We start from the raw sequence: 14,531 nt of genomic DNA on the forward strand, positions 1-14,531 counted from the left end.
TCAACTCTAGTATGCGTCGACGTGGCGGTCGGGAGCTGAGGGAGGAGTTAACGCCAGCTAGGTTCAATTCGGCAACCGGATGCCGTCAAGACATTGTTGCGACACTCTGCCGCAGAAACGCTGATCTTGCATTGCCAACTCCGCATTGCCGGCCGGTCAACAGCCAGCTGAGTGGAGTAATATGATCCCTTCGGCATGCACGCCAAGTGGCCGCTGAAGAACGGCACGAGGCGCATAGTCAGCAATCTGTCGACGGCACTACAGCGCAGTCTATGTTTTATGAGAACTTAAGAATATTTTGTAAATTAGTTTAATAAGAACCCTTGAATTATACAGTTGAATAGAAATAAAGATTCTATTTTATAAAGTAAAACAACTACAAGATTCTAATTTATCTTAATTTACATGCTGTCTCGGTCGCACGTTCGATTTGCCATGAAAATGTTATTATTGAATTTAATGTAAATTCCGAAATAACTTCTCTATTTATGGGTCAATCGCTTTGAAATTTTCAGGGTCGTTTAATACGCATACTTTTCAACTGATTGTTCAGTAAGAGAGTGCTATGTCAAAAATTGCGCCTGTAAACCGTTTTTTGCAATTTGTGGGCGAAGGGGGCGTGGCACCTAAAATTGGAAACAAACTTGACTTGCGTATGGTATCCAGGAACCTACATAACAAATTTGAAGTCTCTAGGTCATATAGTACCTGAAATCGAAACCCAAAAGAAAATGGGTACTAATTCGTACTGTCTTTGTGCGCGCCTTGCATACAAACGTGAACATGCTGTCTCGGTCGCACGTTCGATTTGCCATGAAAATGTAATTATTGAATTAAATGTAAATTCCGAAATAACTTCTCTATTTATGGGTCAATCGCCTTGAAATTATCAGGGTCGTTTAATACGCATACTTCTCAACTGATTGTTCAGTTAGGGAGTGCTATGTCAAAAACTGCGCCTGTATATTGTATTATGCAATTTGTAGGCGAAGGGGGCGTGTTATCAAAAATTGGAAACAAACTTGACCTGCGTATGGTACTCACAAAATTTGCACTCCAAAATTGAAGTCTCTAGCACTTATAGTATCTGAGATCGACGCGTTCAAGCAGACGGACAGGGCTAGATCGACTCGGCTGTTGATCCTGATCAAGAATATATATACTTTATGGGGTCTGCCACCCCTCCTTCTGCCTGTTACATACATTCTGCCAAACACATTATACCCTTTTTTGCCCATTTTCAATGGGCTCAGGGTATAAAAACTTTATTTCACCTGTAAAATGTTACCTGAGTACTTTAGAAAAAACATTTAAAGGTATGCCTAAAAGCCCTCAAACACACCTTTCCAATGATATATAGCATATCTGTAGCTTATATGGTTTGGAAACTGTTGAGGTTTAAATTTTAGTGGGACTTAGCGTTTTCCCGCTAAACTAGCGGTTGAAGTCGAGAACAAACATATCTTGTTTCTCGAAATGGAATAAATCCCCATCTTTAAATCTAAGCTTTTTTAGCGCTTTGATACAAACAGACAAACCAACTGACTTTTCATTTCATTTTAATAAGTCCACTAAAAATTTCAAATTTATTTATACTTTGAACCAGTTATGGGATTTGAGTGATCAAGGTATCAATCGACGCGTATTTTTAATTAAACCAAAAGGCCCCAACAGCCCCATTAGCTGCAATCATTGAAATTTTCCCCCTTCCACTTACACCCCCGTATCACGTGAACCAGCGATCTGATCGGACAGTCATAGCAAATTTTTCAAATTAGCTGTATATATTGTTAGTCGCCTTTCGCACCCTTTGTGCTGCTTTCGTCACTAGCGCGAACTGCCGTCCGCAGTGATAAAAAAATAAATACAAATATATAAAACTGTTGTATCATTGTCAGGCTTAAAACATTTTAAACCGTCCTCGTAAGTCAAAGACATAGAATTATTGTAGAAAAAGACTAAAATGCAACATAAAAATAAATGCATAATTTTATACATTAGCATATATTCACACCAATAGTTGATTAATAATAATACATTTTTTATGGTTAATGATTTGTTAATTGCTAAAAATAAATAGTTCAATGATTCAAACTAATCGTTAATTCAAAAACATTATTTTAATATATAAAGCAAACTATTTATTTCGCCCTTTAAATGTCAAATTAGATAAAAAGTTAATAATATTAATTAATATTTAAATAATGTACATACATGAATGTTAAGATTTTATACAATATACAACAAAATATGCCTGTGAATATGTTTTTACTAAGGATAAAATCCTCGTCAGGCATAAATTATGTGTAAACTAAAAAACATAAAAATAAATACTAAAATATGAGTCTTTTAAAAATAGAAATTTTTGCTCTTGCGTTTAAGGTAAGTAATTTATTTAATGTGTTGTCTATATCAGCTCTTCATTCAATTCAATTGTGTTCTGATGATTGTACTTGAATATATTATTACTCTCATTGGCGCCCTGGTAACAGCATTGCGATTTACAGCTGGAGGTTATATTGTACAGTTCATCAAGATCTTGACTGCGCCGATACCTACAGCCTTATAAATGATATACTCTTAAACAAATTGGTGTGCGATTTACAAACGTGCTGATTGGTCTGCTATAAGTGGACATAGTTGGACTTCCTGGATTATTACTATTATTGCTATTTGTGTCATTGTCGTGCTCGTTTATGTTTGAGCTTTTGTAGGGATCGCAATTGTCAAGGTATTCAGATCGTAAATAAGTGTCTAGATCATTATCATCATCCTGCTCGTTATCACGATGCTGCTGCAACTCTACCATGCCATGATTTTAAAATTTTTCCAGCTGCGCATTAACAAAACAATTCAATAATATTGAGCACATTTGCAGTATGAATATCATTACATATTAGACTAATTACTAACGGCTATGCTGTCCAGGCAATAATCGCAAACTTTGCGTATTGCCTCGTTTTTGTCATGCATAAGATCGATGAGATAAGCCGGTGATTCAGTTTCCTTGTCCATGTATTCACGCGTACTCTCGAGTCGAAGTATTTGCTGAAACAAGTAAATGTTTTGTAGCACAATCTCATCATCTTTCTGCTTAGCTTTTAGTAGCTCAATAAATGAAAGAACGACCTTAGCACGACTGAAAAGCGGTGCACAAAGTTTATCACAAGCGCAAGTAGCTAGATAGACAATAATGTCGAGTACTAGATCGTCCAAACGTGCACAAGCTGAAAACTTTGAAGTATTTGCGAGTAATCAATGTCGGTAAGCGCAAGATTTCCGAGTATCCCCAAGCACTCTACAATAAAAGCTTCATCGTCACAGATAGTCAGAATCCGAGCAAGATCCCCCACATAGTCAATAAACTGCAGCTGCAAGGACTCGTGCTGAGATATATTGCGCAACAATTTCATCAATAAAGCATCTTGATAATTAAAGGCACGGTCCATTGCTGTGCAATCGCTGACCTTTAACCATAATATGAGCGTTGCGCCGATTTAGGGACAGATTTATGCACAGCACCATAAGATCCGGATCAACCTTTACGTTAAGATTCAGAATTATAGCATCAGTCGCCATTTGCACACACTCCGTATGAGTAAACATTGACTTAACTTTGTCATCAAGGCTCATATGGTAAAGTATTTTTACGGCAAAGGCGTGATGTTTTTCATCGTTGATAAATTTTACCAGCATAGACAAATATCCAGCTGCAATCATATTGCGACGCAGCGCACCATCAAATGACAGATTAAAGACAACTCTGAGTGTGACCTGCACCAGATCCGTATGGGCATTTTGAAAAAGGCGAGGTAATTTCGAGACAATGTTTAAGGCACACATCGCATCTTTGTTGTCGCCCACAATAGATAATTTCTTGAGAAATGTACTAGCAAGCATGAGTATCTTAACAATATTTTTTCGACGCATTTTTCTTTCAGTTTAACATTCTTAGCCATGTTAAACAGTAAATAGAATGCAACGCGTATCAATTGTTCCTGTTTCTTGGCTTTTAAGCTGTTTGTTAAGTCGATCAATTTCCTCCTTTTTGTCTTTAGGATCGCTGTGATCTAGTGCTGTGTGCTTTTTAATCAACTAGATATGGGGAATCCAGTCCATTTGAATGAGCATTGTAATTGGCTCCTTCAGAGAGTGCCTCATTATAACTGCTGTTGAGTATTTGACTTTTAATTAATGATGAAGACATGGTTCCGTGAGAGCTGCTCCAATTACCCAATTTGGGGCGCTGTTTCAACTCAAGAAGATTAATAGCATGTTAATTGAAAACTTATTTTTGTCTCTAAAAAATAAAAACTAAGCACAATTATTAAATGGTGTTTTAATTTTATTTTTTGTCGTGTCTGTGATAATATTTTATACCTTTCGAATTTTATTATATTTTGGTGATCATAAATATTGTTAATACAAGGTCGCTGAATTTCATATAGTATATATTAAATCTCTTTGTCCAACTGACTCAAATTCTACAACCCAAACGGGTTAACGTACGACCTTGAAACTATTATTTCATCGGGAGATGATGCGTCGTTTTGCCAAATTCGACCTGCAAGTGCGTCAAAATGGAGGTCGAAGTTCACATGCATTTTCAGTTTACATGTAGTAGAGTTTGGTCAAGCGCGGCATTCAGTGGAAAAGTAGTGTAGAGGACGGTCTGTTAGACTCACGCGCAAGGCTTTTCGGGTTGAAGACCTGCCGGTTCAGCCCAGGCAAATATAACTTTTTTTTTAATTTATTGTAATTCGTATTTTTTAAAATCAAAACTAATATTTTGCTACATTCTGCATTTTTGTTGTTGTTTGCTGTGCATTGTAATGTTCGCTTTATCTATTAATCTCACACAAAAACACAATCAAAGGGCTGCAGCATAAAATATGTTTAACAGATGCCAAAGCTGCTGTAGCAGGGCTACAGCATAAAAATTGTTCAACAGATGGCACAGCTGCTGTTAACAGGCTGCGACCATAATGTTCATAGCAGTAATAAAATTTGATAACAAGATTAATTGGGTTTAGCTGTTTCTAACAATGAATTAAAGAAATTTAAATTTTCTTCTTGGATTAAAGGTTTTGCAAAACACTAAACATTATTTATTTCCGTTCGCTGTGAATGGAAACTGTTAGCATTTGTTGCCACACTTGGCGTATTTTTCTGTTGGCGCAATGGCACTTCTATGTTGCAATTGGCTTATTTTTGGTTTTTGAAATATTCTAAGGATGTAATTAAGATCTAGATATTTTCGCTACCAACAGAAAAAAAGTATTATACAATGCACGGATTTTCCAACATATGTTCATTTTTAATAGAGTTTTTAAGCTTTGGACTAAATGGAATGAAATAATTTGGTTAATTTAAAAACATTTTTTCGTTTTAATAAAAATTACTCATTTATCTATATATATAAATCTCTTTGTCCAACTGACTGACCGATTTAGATTTCTACAGGCCAAACGGTTTGACGTACGACATTAAAACTTGGCAACAATAATCTTAAGATAATTTCATCGGGAGATAAGGCGGCGTTTTGGAAAATTTGACCTGCAAATGTGTCAAAATCGAGGTCAAATTTCGCGTCTATTTTGATTTACATATAGCAGCGTTTGATCGGCCAGCTTGCTTAGTACTTTCGTAGTGCAGAGGATAGTGTCGTAGACTCACGGACACGGGGTCGCGAGCTCGAACGTAGACCGAGAAAGATTTTATTTTTATTTTTTAATTTCATTTTATTAACATATTTATACATTTTACGATATTTAACAATTTGGTCAAAATCGGGTTACTATATCATATAACTGTCATAGGAACAATCGGGATAGTATTAAGTTTTAGTAAGAAAAACTTTTTTGTTTCTTAAGTTATCTCAACCAAACTCACAAATTTGCTTTTGCACGCCAAGTCTCAAATTTTTTGACCAAATCTAGATTTTTCCGCCAAATCTGTCTTTTTCCCGCCAAATCTGGCGAATTTCCCAAAGTCGAATTGCAGAGGCAGCGGGCAGCGTGAATATAATTATTCGTTTCTCTTTCAAAAAAATGTTATCTATATATATAAAGTTGTGTGTCCAACTGACTGAGCATTGTACCGGCCAAACGGCTCAAGATACAAGTTTGAAATTTTAACACAACACAGATATGACAAAATCATCGGCGTTTAAGACGGCGCTTTGGAAAATTCGCCCTATAAGTGCGTTAAATTCGATGTCAAAGTTCGCGTTTATTTTGATTTGTATGATGATATAGCAGCGTTTGGTCAGCTAGCGGGTTCAGAACCTAGATAGTGCAGAGGATGGTGTCGTGGACTCACGCCCACGACAACGTGGGCTCAAACTCAGGCAGACCAAGCAATAGTTTATTTTTTAATTTATTTATTTTTAATATTTTTTAAAATCAAATATAAAATATTGCAACATTTTGCATTTTGTTGTTGTTTATTATGCAGCTTCATCATTGTTATTTTTTTTGTGGGCTTGAAACTAAAAAAGATTATCATACTAAATGTTGATTTGTGACCGATCGCTTTATGGTAGATATTTGATAGAGTGGACCTATTTGAATGATTTGCCATAGGACCGTTCGGTCAAAATCAGCCTTTAGTAAGAAAAACTTTTTTAGATTTTAATATAATTAAACAAATCTTACAAATTATGTGTGTTGGTATCGTCTTATGCTAACATCCTGACCAAATTTGGTTCAAATCGGTCCACTTAATCATACGGGTGACATAGGAACAAGTTGTCGAGAATTAAGGTTTAGTACAAAAATTTTGTTGTGTAGTAGTTCTCAAACTTACTTGATTGGGTTTTTCGTTCCTTAAAAACTGTTTTTATCGCTGTGGGTACGTGGATTGCAGCGCTATCCTATTAAAAAAACTCCACTCTTTCTTTTCAGTATTTCTTGCCAAACACGTTGTCCAATAGGTTTATGTAGACCTGAGCTCAGAAGATGAGAGGCTTCCAGGACGGCCAAAATCTTTAATCACTGACGAAAGCATTGCCAAAATCCAACAAATGGTTTGGAGCGACTGCCGAATCAAAGTAAGAAAGACAGCTGAGATCACCTAGGTGACTAAAATCCGTGTTTGTCATATTTTGAATATGTCACGATGTTTACCGGGTTTGATACCTTGTTTGTTTATCCAGAATAATGCACCATCAGCAGTTGCCATGTCAAAAATACATGAAAACACCTCATTTTCATCGAATGAGGTGGCTATCACAGGATAAGCAGTACGGCGCATAATATTTAGAGGTGTTAAAGTGGTAAAAGAATTTCTGGAAGAAATTTTCTGACCTAGAAGACTATGTTGAATAAAAATATATAAAACTGTTATATCATTGTCAGGCTTAAAACATTTTGAGCAGTCCTCGTAAGTCAAAGACATAGAATTATTGTAGAAAAAGACTAAAACTCAAAATATATTCATAATTATAATCGTTAGCATTTATTCTCATCAATAGTTGATTAATAATAATACATTTTTTATGTTTAATGATTTGTTATTTGTTAAAAATAAATAGTTCAATTATTTTAACTAATCGTTAATTCAACAACATTATTTTATCATGTTAGGCAAACCATTTATATCGCCCTTTAAATGGCAAATTAATGATAAAAAGTTAATAATATTCATTAATATTTAAATAATGTACATTCATGAATGTTTAGGTTTTATACAATATACAAAAAAATATGCCTGTGAAGATGTTTTTACTAAGGATAAAATCCTCGTCAGGCGTAAATTATGTGTAAACTAAAAAACATATAAATAAATACTAAAATATGAGTCTTTTAAAAATAGAAATTGTCTATATCAGCTCTTTCTTCAATTCAATTGTGTTCTGCTGATTGTACATGAATATATTATTGGCGCCCTGGTTACAGCATTGCGATTTACAGCTGGAGGTTATATTATACAGTTCATCAAGATCTTGACTGCGCCGATACCTACAGACTTATAAATGATATACTCTTAAACAAATTGGTGTGCGATTAACTTACGTGCTGACTGGTCTGCTATAAGTGGACATAGTTGGACTGCCTGGATTATTCTATTGTTGCTATTTGTGTCATTGTTGTGCACGTTTATGTTTGAGCTATTGTAGAGATCGCAATTGTCCAGGTATTCTGATCGTAAATAAGTGTCTAGATCATTATCATCATCCTGCTCGTTATCACGATCCTGCTGCAACTCTACCATGCAGAGCCATTGCGAGTTATGATTTCGAAATTTTTCCAGCTGCGCATTATTAAAACAATTAAATAAGATTGAGCACATTTGCAGTATGAATATCTTTACATATTAGACTAATATTTTTATACCCTGAGCCCATTGAAAATGGGCAAAAAAGGGTATAATGTGTTTGGCAGAATGTATGTAACAGGCAGAAGGAGGGGTGGGAGGATTGAGAAGTATGCGTATTAAACGACCCTGAAAATTTCAAAGCGATTGACCCATAAATAAAGAAGTTATTTCGGAATTTAGATTTAGTTGAATAATTACATTTGGATGGCAAATCAAACGTGCGAGCGAGACAGCATGTTCACGTTTGTATGCAAGGCGCGCACAAACACAGTAAGAAATAGTACCAATTTTCTTTTGGGCTTCGATTTCAAGTACTATATAACCTAGAGACTTCAAATTTGTTATGTAGGTTCCTGGATACCATACGCAGGTCAAGTTTGTTTCAATTTTAGGTGCCACGCCCCTTCGCCCAAAATTGCACAAAACGATTTACAGGCGCAATTTTTGACATAGCACTCCTAACTGAACAATCAGTTGAGAAGTATGCGTATTAAACGACCCTGAAAATTTCAAAGCGATTGACCCATAAATAAAGAAGTTATTTCGGAATTTAGATTTAGTTGAATAATTACATTTGATGGCAAATCAAACGTGCGAGCGAGACAGCATGTTCACGTTTGTATGCAAGGCGCGCACAAAGACAGAACGAATTAGTACCAATTTTTTTTTGGTACCAAATAAGAATTAAGCGATAAGCAAAAATATTATCGATATCATGTAATGAAAATGTTAATGTATAATTTATGTATGTACAAATATACAATTTGATTGAAATATAATTGTGTTAATATATAAATATGTATTTTTGCATGGCAAAAATCAGCAGAAGCTGATAGCTATGTATGTATGAAATTGCATGAGAGAAATAGCGATCATTTTGCAGCACTACTCTTGCATCTTGCCGAGCACTGAAAGCTGCAAAATAATAATTTTAATTATTAATATTTTCGATTCCTTACACATATATATCATAAGTATCTGCTTATTATCGTTGTAAAAAAAACTTAGCATTTTCCGCTTTAAGAATCTCATAAAATTAGACATTGCCTTTTATTTCAAATTTCGCGCGCACTGCAGCAGCCTTTGGCAGGCTTGAATTTGTTGCGTAAGTGGGAGAGAGTGAGAGACGAAAATGGGTGCTGCCAGATTGCAGGCTGAGCAAAGTTGTAGTTTGTGGCTACTCTTGACACACGCTACATCGATTGCAAGATTACGATTACGATTGCGATTTACAATTTATCAATTTCTAATTAATTTTAAGCAAGTTTATTATATTAAAGTTTATTATATTAAACTTATTTAAAATTAATTAGAAATTGATAAATTGGTAAATCGCAAGTCGTAATCGTAATCGAGTGATGTATTAGTTCAGTGAGGCATTAATAACGTAGTCTGCAGTGATAAGCACAGTGATTTCAGAAAACCGAAAGTTGTTCATAGTTTCGCGTGTGTAATTTTTGATACCCTGAGCCCATTGAAAATGGACAACAATCAACTTTTATAAAAGAGTACATGGGCTCAGGGTATCCTACTGTCGAGCGTGCTCGACTGTAGCCGCACCTCACCGCGAGCGAAGCGAGCAGGGGGCGGAGCCCCCTTGTTTTAATTTTATATAGGGAGCCCGCACTCAACTAGAGATGATCACTCGTTTTTAAAATTTGAAGAAACGTGTCTGTCACTACATAATCTACATAATAACCGAGAAAATATTCCAATGACAATTTGCCGGACAAGTGTAGAGACCGTTTCGTAAAATTAACGACCTTCTAAACTTAAACCGCAATAAGTGCATATATTTTGAGAAAACTATGCGGTGGTGAGCTATCTTGCTTAACATAAAGGTCGTCGTTAAATTAAAAAAAAATTAATCTTCCAACAAATATATATACTGGTTTTTTGTGAAGTTTTAAAATAAATGGGTTGTGCGGCGGATCTCTGTTAATTTTTTATGTTGTTCTCACCTTGATACGTTTAGCCCAGAATTACTAACGGCTATGATGTCCAGGCAATAATCGCAAACTTTGCGTATTGCCTCGTTTTGTCATGCATAAGATCGATGAGATAAGTCGGTGATTCAGTTTCCTTGACCATGTATTCACGCGTACTCTCGTGTCGAAGTATTTGCTGAAACACGTAAATGATTTGTAGCACAATCTCATCATTTTCCTGCTTAGCTTTTAGTAGCTCAATTAATGAAAGAACGACCTTAGCACGACAGAAAAGCAGCGCACAAAGTTCATCACAAGCGCAAGTACCCAGATAGACAATAGTGTCGAGTACTAGATCGTCCAAACGTGCACAAGGCACTAACAACTGACGAATCCACGGTAAAAGCTGAAAATTTTAAGTATTTGCGAGTAATCAATGTCGGTAAGCGCAAGATTTCCGAGTATCCCAAGCACTCTACAATAAAAGCTTCATCGTCACAGATAGTCAGAATCCGAGCAAGATCCCCCACATAGTCAATAAACTGCAGCTGCAAGGACTCGTGCTGAGATATATTGCGCAACAATTTCATCAATAAAGCATCTTGATAATTAAAGGCACGGTCCATTGCTGTGCAATCGCTGACCTTTAACCATAATATGAGCGTTGCGCCGATTTAGGGACAGATTTATGCACAGCACCATAAGATCCGGATCAACCTTTACGTTAAGATTCAGAATTATAGCATCAGTCGCCATTTGCACACACTCCGTATGAGTAAACATTGACTTAACTTTGTCATCAAGGCTCATATGGTAAAGTATTTTTACGGCAAAGGCGTGATGTTTTTCATCGTTGATAAATTTTACCAGCATAGACAAATATCCAGCTGCAATCATATTGCGACGCAGCGCACCATCAAATGACAGATTAAAGACAACTCTGAGTGTGACCTGCACCAGATCCGTATGGGCATTTTGAAAAAGGCGAGGTAATTTCTAGACAATGTTTAAGGCACACATCGCATCTTTGTTGTCGCCCACAATAGATAATTTCTTGAGAAATGTGCTAGCAAGCATGAGTATCTTAACAATATTTTTCGACGCATTTTTCTTTCAGTTTAACATTCTTAGCCATGTTAAACAGTAAATAGAATGCAACGCGTATCAATTGTTCCTGTTTCTTGGCAAACATTTTAAGCTGTTTGTTAAGTCGATCAATTTCCTCCTTTTGTCTTTAGGATCGCTGTGATCTAGTGCTGTGTGCTTTTAATCAACTAGATATGGGGAATCCAGTCCATTTGAATGGGCATTGTAATTGGCTCCTTCAGAGAGTGCCTCATTATAACTGCTGTTGAGTATTTGACTTTTAATTAATGATGAAGACATGGTTCCGTGAGAGCTGCTCCAATTGCCCAATTTGGGGCGCTGTTTCAACTCTGGTATGGGTCGACGTGGCGGTTCCATCTGAAGAAGATTAATAGCATGTTATTTGAAAACTTATTTTGTCTCTAAAAAATAAAAACTAAGCACAATTATTAAATGGTGTTTTAATTTTATTTTTTGTCGTGTCTGTGGTAATATTTTATACCTTTCGAATTTTATTATATTTTGGTGATCATAAATATTGTTAATACAAGGTCGCTGAATTTCATATAGTATCTCTTTCGCCAACTGACTCAAATTCTACAACCCAAACGGGTTAACGTACGACCTTGAAACTATTATTTCATCGGAAGATGATGCGGCGTTTTGCCAAATTCGACCTGCAAGTGCGTCAAAATGGAGGTCGAAGTTCACATGCATTTTCAGTTTACATGTAGTAGAGTTTGGTCAAGCGCGGCATTCAGTGGCAAAGTAGTGCAGAGGACGGTCTGTTAGACTCACGCGCAAGGCTTTTCGGGTTGAAGACCTGCCGGTTCAGCCCAGGCAAATATAACTTTTTTTTAATTTATTGTAATTCGTATTTTTAAAATCAAAACTAATATTTTGCTACATTCTGCATTTTTGTTGTTGTTTGCTGTGCATTGTAATGTTCGCTTTATCTATTAATCTCACACAAAAACACAATCAAAGGGCTGCAGCATAAAATATGTTTAACAGATGCCAAAGCTGCTGTAGCAGGGCTACAGCATAAAAATTGTTCAACAGATGGCACAGCTGCTGTTAACAGGCTGCGACCATAATGTTCATAGCAGTAATAAAATTTGATAACAAGATTAATTGGGTTTAGCTGTTTCTAACTATGAATTAAAGAAATTTAAATTTTCTTCTTGGATTAAAGGTTTTGCAAAACACTAAACATTATTTATTTCCGTTCGTTGTGAATGGAAACTGTTAGCATTTGTATCGTATTTGAATTGGTGAATGCTGGAATCTCGGTTGCCACACTTGGCGTATTTTTCTGTTGGCGCAATGGCACTTCTATGTTGCAATTGGCTCATTTTTGGTTTTTGAAATATTCTAAGAATGTAATTAAGATCTAGATATTTTCGCTACCAACAGAAAAAAAGTATTATACAATGCACGGATTTTCCAACATATGTTCATTTTTAATAGCGTAAATAAGAGTTTTTAAGCTTTGGACTAAATGGAATGAAATAATTTGGTTAATTTAAAAACATTTTTTCGTTTTAATAAAAATTACTCATCTATCTATATATATAAATCTCTTTGTCCAACTGACTGACCGATTTAGAATTCTACAGGCCAAACGGTTTGACGTACGACATTAAAACTTGGCAACAATAATCTTAAGATAATTTCATCGGAGATAAGGCGGCGTTTTGGAAAATTTGACCTGCAAATGTGTCAAAATCGAGGTCAAATTTCGCGTCTATTTTGATTTACATATAGCAGCGTTTGATCGGCCAGCTTGCTTAGTACTTTGGTAGTGCAGAGGATAGTGTCGTAGACTCACGGACACGGGGTCGCGAGCTCGAACGTAGACCGAGAAAGATTTTATTTTTATTTTAATTTCATTTTATTAACATATTTATACATTTTACGATATTTAACAATTTGGTCAAAATCGGGTTACTATATCATATAACTGTCATAGGAACAATCGGGATAGTATTAAGTTTTAGTAAGAAAAACTTTTTTGTTTCTTAAGTTATCTCAACCAAACTCACAAATTTGCTTTTGCACGCCAAGTCTCAAATTTTTTGACCAAATCTAGATTTTTCCGCCAAATCTGTTTTTTTCCCGCCAAATCTGGCGAATTTCCCAAAGTCGAATTGCAGAGGCAGCGGGCAGCGTGAATATAATTATTCGTTTCTCTTTCAAAAAAATGTTATCTATATATATAAAGTTGTGTGTCCAACTGACTGAGCATTGTACCGGCCAAACGGCTCAAGATACAAGTTTGAAATTTTAACACAACACAGATATGACAAAATCATCGGCGTTTAAGTCGGCGCTTTGGAAAATTCGCCCTATAAGTGCGTTAAATTCGATGTCAAAGTTCGCGTTTATTTTGATTTGTATGATGATATAGCAGCGTTTGGTCAGCTAGCGGGTTCAGAACCTAGATAGTGCAGAGGATGGTGTCGTGGACTCACGCCCACGACAACGTGGGCTCAAACTCAGGCAGACCAAGCAATAGTTTATTTTTTAATTTATTTATTTTTAATATTTTTTAAAATCAAATATAAAATATTGCAACATTTTGCATTTTTGTTGTTGTTTATTATGCAGCTTCATCATTGTTATTTTTTTGTGGGGCTTGAAACTAAAAAAGATTATCATACTAAATGTTGATTTGTGACCGATCGCTTTTATGGTAGATATTTGATAGAGTGGACCTATTTGAATGATTTGCCATAGGACCGTTCGGTCAAAATCAGCCTTTAGTAAGAAAAACTTTTTTAGATTTTAATATAATTAAACAAATCTTACAAATTATGTGTGTTGGTATCGTCTTATGCTAACATCCTGACCAAATTTGGTTCAAATCGGTCCACTTAATCATACGGGTGACATAGGAACAAGTTGTCGAGAATTAAGGTTTAGTACAAAAATTTTGTTGTGTAGTAGTTCTCAAACTTACTTGATTGGGTTTTCGTTCCTTAAAACTGTTTTATCGCTGTGGGTACGTGGATTGCAGCGCTATCCTATTAAAAAACTCCACTCTTTCTTTTCAGTATTTCTTGCCAAACACGTTGTCCAATAGGTTTATGTAGACCTGAGCTCAGAAGATGAGAGGCGTCCAGGACGGCCAAAATCTTTAATCACTGACGAAAGCATTGCCAAAATCCAACAAATGGTTTGGAGCGACTGCCGAAT

General features: G+C 35.7%; 1 pseudogene; it reads right to left on the minus strand.

Moving 5' to 3' along the window:
- Positions 1 to 2,319: 2,319 nt before the first annotated feature.
- LOC117794161 lies at positions 2,320 to 11,711 on the minus strand (annotated as a pseudogene).
- Positions 11,712 to 14,531: the final 2,820 nt, after the last annotated feature.

Source organism: Drosophila innubila, chromosome X (genome assembly GCF_004354385.1).
Source record: "Drosophila innubila isolate TH190305 chromosome X, UK_Dinn_1.0, whole genome shotgun sequence".
NCBI lineage: Eukaryota > Metazoa > Arthropoda > Insecta > Diptera > Drosophilidae > Drosophila > Drosophila innubila.